Source organism: Rutilus rutilus (assembly GCF_951802725.1).
Source record: "Rutilus rutilus genome assembly, chromosome: 12".
Taxonomy (NCBI): Eukaryota; Metazoa; Chordata; class Actinopteri; order Cypriniformes; family Leuciscidae; genus Rutilus; species Rutilus rutilus.
In genome coordinates, this window is record NC_140217.1 from 20,958,158 (window position 1) to 20,974,378 (window position 16,221).

At 35.8% G+C, this 16,221-nt stretch overlaps 1 protein-coding gene across 1 annotated transcript in view; it reads left to right on the top strand.

Moving 5' to 3' along the window:
- The window catches only part of stx8 (syntaxin 8), a 614,579-nt gene that overhangs the window by 162,205 nt on the left and 436,153 nt on the right, over window positions 1–16,221 (top strand). The gene's annotated exons all lie outside the window — the stretch shown is intronic.

Below are 16,221 nucleotides of genomic sequence, written 5' to 3' on the forward strand. Positions count from 1 at the left end.
AGTGAAAAATAAAAAAATAAAAAAGTGAGACTTTATAATCTAACAATTCTGACTTTTTATCTCAGATTGACAATTGCATGTTATAAAGAATTGTGAGATATAAACTATTCTGGAGTTAAAAAAAAAAAAGTCTGTCTTTTTTTTCCCTTAGAATTGGACTTTATATTTCACAATTGTGAGTTTATCTCACAATTCTGAGAAAATATGTCAGAATTGCGAGATATAAACTCGCAATTATGTGTTATAAAGTCAGAATTGCGTGATATAAAGTCGCAATTGCGAGAAAAAAGTCAGAATTCTGACTTTATAACACGCAATTGGGACTTTATTTCACGCAATTATGACTTTATATCTCGCAATTCTGAGAAATAAAGTCAGAATTGCGAGATGTAAACTCGCAATTGTGAGATAAAAAGTCGCAATTATCTTTTAAAATGTTTTATTCTGTGGCGGAAACAAGCTTCAACAGCAGACCTAGCAGCTAGACTAGTTATTCAAAGCTAGCATAACAACCTACTTGTCCAGTCAGTGATTACGAAAGATAACCAGGACTAACTCTGTGAGTTGATTAAAGTGAATGTGATTTGAGCATGAATGAGTAGCCTATATACATGAGAGCTTGGTAAGCTATCTAGGAAGCTAATATTATTTTTCTTAATTTAGAATCCTGCATCATGGAGAGAAAAAGAGGAAAAATAACTTGTAACTTTGTTGCTCCAGAGTTAGAGGTTTACCTGTTAGATTATAGCCACTTCTCCAGACACCACTACAATACTGGGCCTAGCACAAACCATGAAAAACATCCCAAGACCATTATCCCACCTTCACCATTTGTCCATATAATTTTGCCTACAGTAGCCTATATAGTGTAGCAAGGTAGTCTTCAGAATTTTTAATAATTAAATTTTAGGGGACCCCCCAAGAGTCCTAAGTCATTTCGAACCCTGAGCACAAGAATACCACTCCGCTTGAGTATGCCACCAAAATAACGTGACGTCAGTTGCCACCAGCACACACACAAATTATCACAACTATAAATGTATTTGGGATTTAACAATCCTGGACGAGCCCCCATTAAATGTTACAAACTCTTATGATCTAGGGTCAGAAGAGGTAACATTGAGGTCATGATAAAATTTGGTGTGATTGGGGTCAACACATAAGGAAGTAATGCGGAAGAAAGATAATTTCTTATACATAAGTGAAATAATTATACTAAAAGATGGATACTAGTAATAATAATAATGGTGAATATAAGCAAGGAAAAATAAGCTAAATATTTACAGATCAAAAAGATATAGAAATAACCCAAGAGAAAAAGGGGACGCAATTAGTGAAGCCAAAGAAATGAAAAGAACAAAACAAAACTCATTCTGAGTGTCAAAAATGAGGGTTACGACCATTACAGAAGAAAAGAATGAACGTACAAAGCAACAACAAAGCAGAGAGGCAGGAAAACAAGTTGCTTCTTCGCGTTCTTTTCAGCGTCCTTTTAACTGCTGGCGGGAAACTTGTTTGGCTGCGGGGGAGGTGATGTTACGCCATTGATGGAAACTGACAGCCCTCCAAGCCAACAGCAGACCAGAGGTGGAGCGAGCCTAAGAAAATGTCAGAGAGAGAGAAACAAGAGAAAAACACAGCCACGCACAACCACAGGTACGTAACACATCTTACTCAGGTAAAAAAAGTGTTGTTACCAATGTCCTGTTACACATTTGTACTTACACATACCATTCTGTGGGTTGTTACATATAGTTACACAAATATTACAGCTGTAGATACTACAGTATACCAATGTGTACTTACACTGTAGTTACATACTATGTACACATCTAGTTACCATGTAAGTTCCACTATATATATATATATATATATATATATATATATATATATATATATATATATATATATATATATATATATATAGTAATGAAATATACAATGTAACAATATCAAATATAAAGGTTCTGTTTTGGGACTGGGCTAGATAAGTCTCAGGTCTAAGTTTACTTAAGGCTGAGAATCGGTACCAATACTGAAACCTATTCAGGCCCAGTGCAGAGCCAGTTATGGGTTAGTTATTGGCTCAGACTGGGGCCAGTTATGGCTCATTTGTGGCCACTGTCTTTAATCAAGATCTGAGCCACTACAGGGCTGCCATTCTTTGCGACATGTGGGCCAAGTAAAAAGGGGTTGTGTGGACCGAGCTGGGCCAGATTTTTTTTTTTATATATATTTGGGACTTTGTTTGCTGCTTTTAATCTGTTTAAATGAGTGCTGTGAGTAAAGATAGAGGCACACTTTCTTTGTGTCTTTTAGCTTTTTTGCTCTGCTTGTGTTCAGATGATGAGTCTGTGCCACAAAATTAACATTCCCCACCACAGAAACACTTGCTTCAACACAGGATGAACAGAACTGACCTGAATGATCTCAATCAGAAAATGTATGGTATGCTAATTTAAAAGTATAGCCTAGATCTTGTTTTTAGTACGATCTGAGTTTATCAATTTTGTAGGGTCAGAAGGGAATGCTAAATCGAATCAAGCTAGTGTGAGGCTGAAGACAGGGAAAAACCCTGGAGAGGAAGCCAGTCTATCCACAGTGTTAAAACTCAATTACATAATCATACTCTCACTTACACCTATAAAATTTTTTAGCTTCTCCAATTAACTTGATCTCTAAGTCAAGGAAACCCATCCCAACTCAGGGAGAACATGCAAACACAACACAGAAAGGTGTCCAAGATCTTTTGTAAAATCAGTTTAGTTTTATTTGTTTTATTCAGCTTATCCATTTGTGACTCCGCTTTTATTGCACTGTACTGTCACTTGTTTCCAATTTCAGACCTACTGTACTTGAGTGATTTTAGTTACAACTAAAAAAACCTTTTGTAAAAGTTAAAACTTGGAACGGTCACTTTTTATAATATGAATGCATTTGTTTTTGATACTTAAGTACTTTTTAAAAGTTTTGCCTATGTGGAACTTCTGTGTGTGTCAAGATTTTCCAACATTGTGGGGGACCAAATGTCCAAAATGTAGCAACAACTCTCCATCAGTTGCAGGACCAGATGATGGTCCGCAAACAAAATGGCTAAATAATCTTGCTAAATTATGTTATAATACAAATCTGAAGTGTTCGTGTAAGAACGTTTAAGAGTAAGGGTTAGCTCAGTATTGAAAAAAAATAACAAGTTAATGGAAGTTCCTAAACCATACACAAATGTTTGTGCATGTGCATTAACTAGATGTTTATTGGTGACAATCTCAAAACAAAATAACCCACATCCCTACAAAAATGTAACTGAAACAGAAGCAACCAAGAGAAAATATATGGGTTTCTATATTAATGCATGCTGAACTGCTCAGCGGTTTAGTCACCTTTTTATTTATACCAGGTCCAAATGCATTTAAAAGAATTCAGTTCATCTTGATAGGAATGTAACTTGTTTTTCATGCACAAGAGATGTTGTGGTCAAACATGTCATTTACTGTGAAAACCAGCTACAAAGCAGAAGATAAACAGGATGATGCTTCTGACCACAGACCCATGTGGAGCTATATATTACTGGTCAAACACCATCAGTGTGGGCAAACAGAGAATGGGCCTACTATTATTAAAAACTGCTGGTGTACATCATATATATCCTTATTAAAGTTTTTTCAGTTATTTATATATATATATATATATACAGTACAATATATAAAATAATGTTGCATTGCCTTTTACATTGCATTGCTTTTCCATGTTATTGTACTTTTATGAAAATCTGATATGTAAGCTTGTGTTAAACTGGCGTGATATTCTCCTGCACATTTATTGCATACAATTAATAAAATATATTAAATGGAATCAACTGTAGCTGATTTGAATAAATTCATGTAATTTAAAATGCTAGGAATTCATTTAAATTGATTGAAAGTTGATTTGATATGTTAGGAGGTCTCTTAACGGAAGTAATACCTTCAGTTGGCTTTGCATGTACACTGTTAGCAATTGATGTAATTTTTACAATACATTTTACAACAACATATTGTATTCATGTTTTTATTGTAAATGCAAATGAAAGTGAAAGGGAGAGGAAGAGAGTTGGAAATTTCTCTTTGTGCAGAGCAGAATTTTGTGCCGTATTAGTGTTTTATAATGTCATTCAAAAAAATTCTTGAATTAATTAGTTGGTGTTGTACTGAAAAACATTTGGGGTATAATAAATCCACCTGAATTGATTTGACTTCATTTTGAAAATTGTTTAATATTTTTTGTTGTATTGTTGCTTTTTTGTTTTTACAATGTTAAGGTTTACAATATTGTGCACAACAACATATTCAGAGACAAGAGATACTAAGTAAAATACATTCAAATGCAATCATGTTGGATGAGGAGTAAAACAACACACTTACATACTTTTGCACTTTTAATACAATAAAGCTGTACATTTAAAACTCTACTAACATTGTTAGTAAACACAAGAAACATGCGTGTTTTGTTGCATTTGAAAGGTTATAGAGAGGAAGAAAACATGACCACAACTGCAAATGAGGTTATTGGTTAAGGTGGAAACCCAAGTAGAAAAATGAACATCAGAAAGTAAAATACAAACACAAACAGGTGCAGTGCAGTGTTTAGCTTCAAGTTTCCCATGAGGGAAAATGGCTTTTCTGATTAGCATTATTATGAACGAAATATGAGTGAAATGTGATTTGTTACTTTAATGCCATCAGTCATTTCACCACTGGCCTATAGCCTATAGTGTTAGACTGAAACTAACAGACACTTCACAAAATGCTTTAGGCTTCTTTGCACATGCACAAACTTAACCACAGTGAGGTCTTTGACATTTCTCTGTTCAACTGCTGCATCTTTTTTTTATTTTTTTTTTTTTTTTATTCTTAACACTTGAACTGTTTTTAATTCTCCGTGATCTACAGCATTTTAAATTGAATCGCTTGATATTCACACTAAATGAAAATAATGATGCCTCACATTCTAAACCAGGGGTGGGCAAACTTTTCGGCTCAAGGGCCACACGGGGTTTTAAAATTTGACAGAGGGCCGGCCCAGTAGCAGATTATGAAACACGATTTCATCATTTTTTTTTTGCGTGCATATGCTGCACACTGTAAACCCCTTGGTTAGGATCAGGGGGGAAGGAAGTCGACCGGAAGTTGAAGTCGGCCGCGTTCCGCCATCTTGTAGCAGAACTTCACCTGCAGTTAGCATCCCATTGACTCCCATTCATTTTGGCGTCACTTTGACAGCGAATAACTTTACATCTGAGGCGTTTAAAGACTCCATTTGTCCATTATTTATTTCTAAAGAAACACGACAATGTATAAAATACTCCATTACCTTGTAGCTTATGTTAAGGCCCCGTAGAAGCAGTTTTTGTAAAAGTAGGCTAACGATTGCGTCATAACCACGCGACTCTCTGTCGCACAGTAGAGAGATTACCGTATGGACAAGAGGAGAAGCTCGCGGGCAATCGGGGGGACGTGGAGGCAAAATGACAATATAATTAATCAGAATACCTAGCAAAAGTTGCTCCTGCTCCAAGCTTATGGACAGCTCCTACTCACACTCTCCGTCTCTGCAAGATTCGGAAGGGAATGATTCAGATTTCTCTTGGCACGGCTACTAGATGACAGACGGGTTGCTCACGTGGTCCGTGTAAAGCTTTGCTCGGTTTGAGTCTGCGTGTCAGGAAAGGAAGTGCTAAGAAATCGCTAAAAATGGGCTTCACTTGTCTCAATTGAGTTCCAATGGGGTCGCTGTGTCCATTTCTTTTACTGTCTATGGTTAGGATTAGGGGTGCGGAGTGCGTGCCTATTTCACGCCATTAAAGGGATAGTTCGTCCAAAAATGAAAATTCGGTCATCATTTACTCACCCTCAGGTTGTTTCAAACCTGTATGAATTTCTTTTTTCTGCTGAACACAAAAGAAAATATTTTGAAAAATGTCGGTAACCAAACAGTTGATGGACCCCATTGACTTCCATAGTAGGAAAAAAAAAATACTATGGAAGTCAATGGGGTCCATCAACTGTTTGGTTACCGACATTTTTCAAAATATCTTCTTTTGAGTTCAGCAGAAAAAAAGAAATTCATACAGGTTTGAAACAACTTGAGGGTGAGTAAATGATGACCGAATTTTCATTTTTGGGCGAACTATCCCTTTAAGTGCGTATCATATGCACGCGAAAACTGCGTTTCATAAGAACTACAAATAGCCTACAATTCGTGGTATTCGCACTTTCATGACACATTTACGTTGTGGCAACGTCTGCGCGAAATTCAACAACTGAGAGACGACATTCTGACAATACATTTTTTATGCTAGATATCCCCCGCATGTTATGTTTTGAGGTTAATTTTTAATTAGTCAGATGTTCGATAATTATAGCCTACTTTTTAAATAGGGGAGCGCGGGGCACAACCTAACGCGGGGTTAGTTGTAACACGCTTGTTTTAAATACTTCCGCACATGCTTGGATGACGGAACTTTGTTTATTTACTAGTTGCCATATCAACACTATATATATAAATTTTTTTTTTTTTTTTGGAAGATATCCATAGACATTTATTAAACCATAGCAAAAGTAAATTTCTTACTTAAGTTAATTTTTCATCTCTATTTTTTGTGTTTATTTAAAATAAGACAAATCTGATATTATTTTAATCTCCAAGATGTTATTTAACAGTTGAGCTAGTTCTTTAATGCTTCGCTAACTAGCAGAAGACACTAGCAGGGTTTAAATCCCAGTTGTGCAGGCGGGGGCATGTTGTAACACTGCGTTACAATGTGCCCCTATTAGAAATATGCTATTATATTCTATACTTTTATTAATTTTATTAATTTTATTGGGAATACGTGAGAAAAAGGTGAATAAAGACTGAGAGTCAATGTTCAGAAATTACTAATTATTTATTTGTTTTGAACTATGTTGTATATAGCTGTGTTTTCATGTGTTCATAGTCAAAACTCAAAAATTAGTTTATATTTAATTAATAAAAATTGCCATTATTTTATATGAAAAAGTTTTTTAATTGTATTTTATTAAGAAAATATTTTAGTTTGTTTTTTATATTTTTTTTATTAGATCAGATAACTTTTTAAGCTGTCATATGGTCATGTTACAATGTGCCCCTGCACATGTTACAATGTACCCCACCTATGGGGCATGTTGTCACATTTCACTTCCATTCTTTCGGAGTATGTCAAGAAAAAAGTATATACTGCAATAAAACAAAACCACATAATTGTAGTAGACATGTGGGAAATTAATGTGGGAAAAAATAAATACTAGTCTGAACCATAAGTAGATTTACGAGAAGGTCAAAAAGCGTTAGGTTGTGCCCCGCTCTCCCCTATTGTTTATCCTTATTATTATTTAATGGGCCTAACCATAAATTAGAAACAAAACACCTTAAGTGTACACTTAGAAGAGTAAAAATGACAGAAGGTTACGTTAATTCAACTTTATTAAAACTGCATGGCAATCAATTTGCACTTCCAAAAGTCATACATTTGTGAAAAGAAAAACGAAATAAACGAATATACAAATTTATTTTAAGTATAATAAAATAAAACATAAAAAGCAAAGGCAGATCAGAACATTTAATGAACAAAACCGGGTTCAGTACATGGCAGACAGGGGAGCGTAGTCGAAAGCCGGGCGATAAAGGTCGGTAAACGGGTTAACGGAATCAGTCAGGAGGATCCATCCACAAATCCAGAGTAGGCAAACTAAATAGCAGACAAATCAAAGGAAAAACTAAACGTGTGCAAGCGGTTACCAAAATTTTTTTTATCTGTGAGTTTTCAAAAAAAGGAAAAAAACATTAACGTGCACCAAGTCTATGCGCTTAAGTCGCGGTCTGTTTGGTTTCCATGGTGACGCGTCTAGCTTGTTACGTGACACACCGCAGCCACAACAGCGCTGAATGAATGATGATCTGCTTTTATGTCATTTTTCCTTTTTTACATTTGTTAGCTATGGCATGAAATATCTGATATTCCTATTGTCAAATATATGCAACGCAATATATATAAAGCAAAGTATTGCAAGAAAAAGGCAAAATGAATGCGATCTTAAGACATTTTTTTTAAATACTCGACGGGCCGGATTAAACAGCCTAACTGTAACAGCCGTAACTTTATGTGGCCCGCGGGCCGTAGTTTGCCCACCCCTGTTCTAAACTGAAAGAAGGCTGCAGAAACAATGATTACACACAAAAGGTACATAAGAATTCAGATATAAAGCAATAAATCATTTGAAAGCTTTGCCAATCCAAATAGACAGTAAAACAACCTAAAACCTTATCAATCACAAGTATTTATCGAAGTTGCTTGGAAGATTGATAGTCCGGGTTGATGAATGTCTGTACAGTGGACTGTGCGTTCAAATTGCTCCGTTTCATCTCTTCATAAACTGACTCCAAGGGTGGATGTGATGGTGTGTAATTCTTGTTCCCCCAACAGCACTTCTGAAAAAAAAAGAAAAAAAAGAAGTGACTCATTTTAAAATGTCAAATATTATGTGAAAAAAAAAAACTAAGAAATCGTTATGTTCTTGACCAATATTCTCCAAGTATTTTGCCAGTTTTCAAACAGACTGTGAGAAAACAATGAACGAGAAAAACATGACCATTTAAAACTGTTACACACTAGTTCTCAACCCTGTGGGCTCCCAACACTGCTCATTTTGAATGTCTCCTTTGTCTGACACACCCATTTTAGGTCTTGGAGTGCCTAATAATTAATTAATGACCTGAATCAGGTATGTTTGATCCAGGAGACATTCAAAATGTGCAGTGCTGAAGGGGCTCCAGGGCTGAGAACCACTGATTTATAAGAAGAGCAAAAGGACATTTTACATGGAACACAGAGAGACGCAGAACAACATGACACTTGCCCAACTTGTTTACAAGAATCTTATCGCTTGCATGACTGCAAGCGGCAAATACCACAAAAGTCATTGACGAATCACACAGAGCATTTAGCTTTTTCTGTGGTCCAATAAGGACTGTTGCTGATTTTATTGAGCTCTGACTTCCGTTTCTCAAAGAAGATAAGAAGAAATGGGCCTACAGTTAAACAATAAAGACCTACATCAGTGGTTCTCAAACTGGGGGGCACAGAGATCTAAAAGAAGTAATATAAAGAAATATAAAGCAGACAATGAATCTACGTAAAATTCACAAATACCAAAACAGCGAGCCTACACCAGATGCTAGTGGCGCGATGTGACAAAAGCAAATAGAACCCATTATAACCAGTGGCGCTTCAGTGATGCTATCTACTAGATGCGGTGCATCACAACAAGTCCCCAATGGTAAACTGATACCCCATTCTATTTCGGATGTAGCCTACTCCAGCGCTCTGACACAAAGGACAAATGGGGTTTCACTTTATGTTGATGGTCCCTTTAACACATTCTGTTGACTATATACTGTTGCACCTACATGTCTACTAACTCTCATTAGAGTACTAATAGAGTACTAGTAGACTGGTAGGGTTAGGTTTAGAATAAGCTGACATGTAGTTGCAAAGTTACTTACAGTCAGTAGAATGCCTGTTGGGGGACCAACACAATAAAGAGTTAGCAGATATTAAGCAGACAGTCTACTAATACTCTGATGAGTGTTAGTTGACACATAGGTGCAACGTTACATATATTCAACAGGATGTAAAAAAAAAAAAAAAACATCAAAATAAAATGTTACCCAAATGGGTTTGCAACATTCGCTTTATCCGCATCCAAGTGACAGCCTCTGTTGTGGCGCAGCCGGTGCGGTAAAAAGTCAAGAAAATTTGATATATATCGCCCTTATTAACAAGTACAACAGTGGGTAATGAAGAGAGACCACAGTGTTTCCTGCTTCAAAATGTTAGCTTCTGACAATATGAAGCTGAAACTAGTAGTACTGTATTAATTACAATATTTTAAATAAATCCTATTAAATTTGCAAATCAAGGTGAGAGTGGCTGCATAATTATATATTCCTGAAAAAAAAAAAAAAAAAAACTGTTGTATTGGCAATAATCAGAAATATTTCTTGAGCAGCAAATCATATTACTTGCTTTTGCACGCAATACAGTAGTAATATACATTGATGAGCCAAAATATTATGACTAGTCACAGTTGAAGCGAATAATCTTGATCATTTCCTAACAAGGCCACATATTTAGGAATGGGTAGATTAGATGGTAAGCAAACAATCATATTCAATGTACTGAATGCAGGAGAAATGGGCAGGAATAAAGATCTGAGCAACTTTGACACAACGGCCAAATTATTAGCAAGGCGACTGAGTCAGAGTATCTCTGAAACGGCAAGGCTTGTGTTGCTCCCGTTCAACAGTGTTGTGAATTGATTTATTGTGAAATAAATAAATGATGGAAAAAGTATATTTCATGGTGGCTCTTCTGATTTAAAAGTTAAAAATCCTTAATTTAATTTTTGTTTGCCAAAAAATGAACAGAAAACTAAAGATTCTTTCTCAATCAGTATCAAGGTAATGAGTCAGTAACCCTGTTATACTCTCAGAAAGACTGCTGAAATGTATTGATATTTTGCTTTTTGGCAAGACAAAATTAGACAAAAGGTTAGAGCTTTAGGATATCATAGGCTATACTTTCCATATGGTTCAACTATTTATTTTTAGCCTGGATGCCAGCCGAACTTAGCCCCGCCAACAACATTCTGACTAGAATCTGAGTATGACGACGTCAGGCTAATTTATTTTCACTCCGGTTCTCAACTCCGTTCCTTGGGACCCATTGCTGTGCACATTTAGTATGTCTTCTTTATCTGATGCACTCAGTTCAGTTCACGTTCTTTCCTAATGAGCTGATGATCTGAATTATGTGTGTAAAATAAAGAAGACATACAAAATGTGAAGAATGGTGGGTCCCCAGGCCCAGAGTTGAGAACCAATGGTGCATAGTGTATAAATGCACATTTAAAATCGTCCCAGAGCTTAAAAATCGCACAAGAATTACACATCAGAAGATTTCCAACATCAAACCACAAAAAGCATCAATGAAAAGTCACTTGACAGCATACCTCAGTAATGCACTTCATAAGGTTGTCCATACATTTTGTTTTTACTTTTGAACAACATATGTCGTAATTTTATGCTTACCTTCAGAATCATACAGCAGATACAACTGATGAACAGTAGTAGGATGACAGCACACACAATGAGGATGATCTCCACAATAGGAAGAGCAACTTCTGGGCAGTCTTTTTCTTTTTCTTTTTCTTTTTCTTTTTCTTTTTCTTTTTCTTTTTCTTTTTTTCAATGACAGAATAAATGAAAAAATCAGGGCCAGATAATTATAGAATTATACTTTTTATACTCTATGCATTTTTCTATTCAATATCAATCAGAAAGTGATTGTACTTCTAAATCTCTCCATCAAAATTCCCATTCACACCATTTACATACTAAACACATGCGGTACATTCATATAATAAACTCATCATGTTTTAGAATACAAGTATTTACATGCAATAAGATACACTTACCTATCCATAACCAAGTGAACTTGCCAACAGTATTTTTTTCTTCCAAATTAAATTCACACCAGTAAAGCCCAATGTCTTCGGCAGTTACATGTAAGAGGGTGACACTGAGGTTGGGAAGTGGTCCCCTTACATCGACTTTGGATTCGTTCACTGTTTTATAGGTAAGAACGTTTTCTTTGTAAAAGTAAAAGAGTTCCTGCTGTTTACTTTCTCCTTGTTTGTACATGTACACTCCATCTTGAGGACTTTTAGTAGCGCACTCGATGGTGACATCATGCCCAGAAGATTTGATTACTGTTTGAAGAAAAGCAACTATTAATACTTTGTTTTCTGCAAACACTTAAATACACAAATTAATTTGCAAAGCTATCTTGTGTGCTTGATATTTTCTTAAAGGGTAGGTCCTATCTCTCGCCAAAATTGAACCTAGGTAATTTTTGTTAATCTATCCGAGTCAAACTTTCGTGTAAAAGCATAATTAGAATGGAAACGCCACTTTTAAGATTGACCGTATTTTCGTTTTAAGTCAAAATGCCTTTTGAATGGGAGTGCATGGGGCACTTCTATGATAGCATCAAAATTGCAATTTTTAAAACACTAAGGAGGCTCGACACAACATAAAACTGTGCTCGAAGTATCACCAGGGGCTCTACACATGAACTTGAGCATTGACTACATTGTTTGTGTACACAAAGTTTACTATAACTGTCACCACCTTTCACCCCACTATTAATAATGTTTAATTTGTTAACAATAGTTAATGTATTAACTAACATAAACCATGAGCAATATATTTGTTACTGTATTTTTAATAACGTTATACAGCTGTTCAATGTTTGTTCATGTTACTTCACAGTGCATTAACTAATGTTAACAAATACCCCAAAAAATTATATACTTACACATATTCATAGCTTGCACCACTGTGGCTGCCCATGACATGCTTCTTATACAAATACTGATCAATAGAAAACTGTATCTCACGACGTACAACATCTTCGCAGCTCTTTGTGACTATAGTTTCTGTTCAACAAAATCAGGTGGAAGTGGTCACGCACAGTGACTTTCTTTTTTTTAAAAGGAAGCTGAGGGGAAGCGTCTGCATAGTAAATAGAAGTGTCATCCTAGATCCTGAAAACAATTATATTATATATAATAATAAATATTCTCAAATTAACTAAACCTAAACAAGTCAATATTGATGACATATTGTATAAGCTTTTATTTTGGCAGAATACTGGTAAAAATGCTGTAAACTTGTAAAGTATTAGCTCTCCACAGAAATGTTGGAGATTGTGTGAATGGGTAAAATGAAGTGAACCTAGTGCACATTGCTTTGCAGAAATGCAAAAGCAATGCTTTAAACTCAATGCACATACAGAGATGGAGTTTGTGAGAAGCAACATTTACTGTGAACCGAAGAGCTCTGATGCTGATGCTGCACACCTGAAACACAGTGCCGCTCTTCACTCTGATAATCACACTACTAACCTATATTGCGATTTCAGTTTATTTAAATTAATTGTGCAGTCACTTTTTTTTTTTTTACTTTGCATTAAATTAAATTATAAGCTTCTCATCAACTTACAAACCTGCTTCGGTTCTCTCACAAACCCTCATTTGGGAAATCCTGATCTAGTAAGTCACATTTATGGAGTGTTGACACATTTTAATCTGTTTATTTTGTAAAATGATTGAATATGTATAGCCAGTCAAAATATTTGTCAAAAATATAGATCGGTATTTTGTTTTTTGTCAAAATGAACAAGAAATCATCTTATCAGATAAAATATATTATTCATACATATGCTTACTCTAAAGCAGGGGTTCTCAACTCTGGCCCTCGAGATCCACTTTCCTACAGAGTTTAGCTCCAACATTGACCAAAATCACCTGCCTGTAACATTATAGGTTATGTTTGAAATTGCTCCCTATACTATTCACTATTCCCTACACCCCTGTCACTGTCACTGTCATCTGTTAGTCACGGTCTGCACTACATGTCTCATCATCCTCTCCGGCTCATACCTGCACTCACTCCACCACTACCCGCACCTGTCAGCGATCATCATCGTCATCACTCACTATGATCAGCTGTTGTCACCTTCCCATATGGAAAAGGTTTGCTAAAAACACCTGTGATTCTTATATGTTCCAACAGAATATTGTCAGGGACATATATGCTGCAAAAACCACATATATAAATTGCATAATATTAATGTATTTTTAATCATTATCCCCAGGGCCCAGTTTTTCAAAAGTAATCCAGTGGGATTTCGGATCACGGATTGGATCAAATCTTGGAAATGGGTTTTTCAAAAGCAAAAGAGGGATTCTGAACTAAGATCAGATCATGTAATCCGATCTTAAATTTGATCTGGATCAAACCTGCCCTTTGGGTTTTTCAGAATTTTGAACTCGGATTAGGATCTATTTGATCCAAAAAACAGGATTATCCTGATCCCATCAGAAGGGTGGATTCAGTTGTGATTTTTCGAACCAAATAAAACCAGAGAGGTTTTTTTTTTAAGTGAATGATCACAAAATCAATGTTTACTCATGATATATAAATTTCTTCATATTTGAAGCATATATGAAGCATGTCACATCTAATGAGATATGGTAAAACAACAAAATCTACAATTTAACATTATAACAAAATAAGGAAAGTAAAATGTTTCTGTTTATTACAGTGTTTCTGTTTCTTAAAATTAAAATAAACAACGGTTATTTGTGGCCACCGGTATTTTGCCAACTGTTGTTCTTTGCTAAGCCAGTAGGCTACACTGTTGGTTCCATTTAAGGCTCTAGTAAACAGGATTTGGTGATCCTGAAAAGTTCCTATCCGGATCAGATTGATCCAATCCGATGTTGCTTTGAAAAACTGGCTCAAAAGTAAGGTGGATTACGTGATCACGGATCGCAAAAAAAAGGATTACTAAATCCGGATCAATTTTATCCGGATTAAACCTTTTGAAAAACCGGGCCCTGGTTTCACAGACAGGGCTTAAGACTAGTCCTAGACTAAAATGTAAGTCTGAGCTGTTTCCACTGAAATAAACTTGCACTGACTGATCTTAAAAATATATCATTGCCTTTTTAGTTTCAAGATGCACATCGGTAATGTTTTTTTTCTAAGCGTGTTTATAAAAATTACTTAAATGTCCTAATTGATCTATGGTCTAATCCTGGCTTAGTCTAAGCCCTGTCTGTGAAACCGGGCCATTATGTCATATATGTGTCCTCAGAACTGTGCACTATTTGTTTATTGGCAGGTTATGGAGTCAGTCGTGTCGCAGCATATTTCGGCTCTGAGTGAAACGCAGGACGGCAGTCTAAAGTTAGAAGTTCACCCGCAGAGCGCGAGTCCATCTCCGGCATGGGAACCAGCGCTGATCCAGTGGATATTGGATAACAGACTGGTTGGTTACACTTGAATTACTTGAATGTTTAGGCCTAAATGTTTAATTTTTACTTCTAAAATGTTTGTTACATGAGTTTAAATGTAGGCAATATTGTATACGTGTTAAAAATAGCATAAAATATGCTGTATTGCTGTAGGCTACTCATCAACAATAAAGATCAATGTAATGTAGGCCTAGTTATATTGGTGGTTGTATGGAATATTTTTACAAAGGTTTAGAGGAAATAAAAAAGTTAATATTACTCGTATGTAAAAACTATTAATATTACTCATAAATATTTGGTTTTAAATGTTTTCCCAAAATTATTTCTACTCTACAAATACAATTTTATTTAATGTACCAAATGCAGTTACTCAGATCTATTGATTTCTTTTTTTTTTTTACTTGCATTTACTCCAGTGTATGTAATTTATTTCACTGCCTAAAAATGTAATTAATATTTTAAGTGTAAAAATGTTTCACCAAAAAAAATGAGTAAATCATATTAAACGTTTTTAGAGTGTGTAGCAGATTGGGTATTTCCCTCCGTTACTCCCCCTGGTGGAGAATGGGAATAATCTCCCCATAGACTCAGCTGTGTTAGAAACCGGCTGGTTACTCATTATCATGATTGCACTTATAATAAAAGCAAGACACCCATAGCAGAGTTTGTTTAGCTGTTTCTGGTTACTCTCTTGCTGTCCCTTTTTCTGCCTTTTCCTGATGGAGTCGTGTAGTTTGGGTCGCTTATTTGTACAATCTCAGGTATGTGGATGGGTGTAAAGTGATAGGTGATTTAATATATTTTTTGTTTAATGTTGGTGTGTAACCTAAAGCCTGTTCTGCAGTTGCTACAGTGCAGTGAGGGCATGTTGCAGCATGCAGTCATTTTATATACATTGTCCTGATGCAGTGAGTATGATCTCTTTGGGGGATTCTTTTGATTTAAAGTGTTTAAATCTCACTGTTGTGAATGTGTGTGCAGGTTGGGGGGGGGCGTGCCTAACGCCGTGCTTCCAGCTCAGAACCGTGTAAGTGCATCTGTAATCAGCAGGATACACGGACCCCAAACTACGCTGCTGTTTTTGTCTCCCTTATAAATTTGTTTTGGTTATCTATTTTTATGGAATCTGTAACTTAAGTGGGTTCTCTCTGGGACATCTGAACGGGGGTAATTTGGCCCACCTCCATTTGGGGTGCAGTGTTAAACACACTTGAGTGTGGATTTGTTTCATTGCCTTTGTTGTGTGGGACACTAACGTGTGGGTGTAGTGAGTGATTACTTA